This window comes from Leptonychotes weddellii, chromosome 9 (assembly GCF_054177405.1).
Source record: "Leptonychotes weddellii isolate Sample4059 chromosome 9, ASM5417740v2, whole genome shotgun sequence".
NCBI lineage: Eukaryota > Metazoa > Chordata > Mammalia > Carnivora > Phocidae > Leptonychotes > Leptonychotes weddellii.
This window is the reverse complement of record NC_138377.1, coordinates 37,247,811-37,249,425: the sequence shown is the minus strand read 5'-3', so window position 1 is coordinate 37,249,425 and position 1,615 is coordinate 37,247,811. Positions and strand designations below refer to the sequence as shown.

At 65.7% G+C, this 1,615-nt stretch overlaps 1 protein-coding gene across 4 annotated transcripts in view; it reads left to right on the top strand.

Annotated features, from left to right (window-relative positions):
• Positions 1-376: 376 nt before the first annotated feature.
• Positions 377-1,615, top strand: part of ARID4A (AT-rich interaction domain 4A) — a 65,731-nt gene continuing 64,492 nt past the window's right edge. Inside the window, exon 1 of one of the 4 annotated variants that reach the window (XM_031039844.2) lies at positions 377-541. The gene's annotated coding sequence lies outside the window, so the exon portion shown is untranslated. Of the gene's footprint in view, positions 542-881; positions 901-1,148; positions 1,517-1,615 lie in introns of those variants that run through there. The other 3 variants (XM_031039847.2, XM_081830453.1, XM_081830452.1) reach the window with 3 other exon arrangements.

Here is a 1,615-nt window from a genome sequence, read left to right as displayed (position 1 = left end):
AGACCCTGCCCCGCCCCCGTGCAAATCCTGGCTGCAGCTCCGGGTTCGGTTTCCATGGGACACTTCGCCGCCAATCCTCGTGCCGAACTGCTCTTCCTGACCCCTCAATTTACCAATCAGTGTTCAGTCAAGCACATCCGGAGTCGCCTCAACCAATCATTTTTCAGGACCTGATTACTCAATACCCGATTCTCCAGTAACGTTAGCCTTCGGAGACAGCCAATCATAAGTGGAAGATGTCCTACCTGCTGTTTTTCTCACCAATCCGTGAAGTTTCATCGCTACATCCAATGAGGACGGCAGGTAGGGAGCTCCAATCCGAAGCTCCTCGGCGTCATGAGCAGCCAATAGGAGTTCGTGTAGAAGCGAGTCTGCTCAACAGCTTGTTATTTGGTGGATTGTGGCAGTAAATCGGGCGAGTGGGGAACCGGGCGCAGGAACTGCCGCCGCGGCCGGGAGTGGTGCTGCCCGGACGGGGGCCCACGGGGGTCAGTGGGGCGGAGGACTCGGAGGCTGACAGCGCGCACTTCACCCGCAGTTGGTAGGTGGGGAGAAGGGAAGTGGGGGATACTGAGTGGACGAAGCGGCAGTAGCAGCTCGTGCTGCTGCCCGGGGTCCCGGTGCAGTTGGAAGCTTCGGAGGTGGGGAGGGGGTGCTGGGCAAGCGGTGCGGCGAGCGCAGGCAAAGGGGCAAGTCGTGGAGCAGCGGCAGCAACTGCAGGAACCGCCGCCGCAGCCGCCTCCTCGGCGGCTTCCCCGGGAAAATGGCTGTGGTGCTGGCCGCGCCGCTAAGTTTGCTTCCGCGCGGTGAGGAGCGGGCTGCTTGGGGGAGCCGGTCCCCAACTCCGCGGCGCGTCCTTCCCTGTGGAGTCCGTGGCAGGACCCGAGGGTCCGGGGGCAGGTACCTCTCTGGGCTGTACAAAAAGTTGAGGCGGGCGCGGGGAGGAGGCGGCGGCTGCCGCTGTGCGGCTCCCCTCCCCTCCCACACCCTCTCCGGGCCACCTCCCCTCCTCCTCTCCGCCCCCCCCAGCCCCCTCCCTCGCGCGGGTCTCCCCTCACTCTCGCGCCTCCCGGCTGAAGGCCGCGGCCCCTGCCCCATCGGTGAAGAAGCGCTTCTCCTTTCTGACATGGTGCAGAGCGGAGGAAGGAGAGCAATGGCGCCGTGACACTCCGCTGCCGCCACCGCGGGCCCGGGGCGGGCCGAGGGGGCCGAGCGGCGGAGGCGGGGCGCGGGCCGAAGTCGGGGTATCTGGGGGGCGGCTGAGCGAAAGCTCGGCGAACCCGCCTGCGGGGGACCTGGGGAAGCCCAAACGGCGCCGTGCCCTTTTCCAGAGCGCTCGGTCCTGGGGCTCCCGAGTTGAGCATTTCGGGTCAAAGTGGCGAGCAAGGCGGGGGCGCGGTGGGCCGCTGGCGAACTCCGGGGAGGAACGGGCTGCCCTTTGGCGCCCGAGGGGTTCTCGCTGCTTCCTCAGCTCCTGCGTCCTGGCTGCCCTCCGGGGGATCTTATCCCTTCGCTAGTGAGGGTTTAGCCTCTCCCCTCTGGCGTTTGTTTACTTTCTTTCCTTGGGTCGCTCCCCTCTGTTGACTGATTCTGTGCCTGTCTTTCCCCTCCCCAT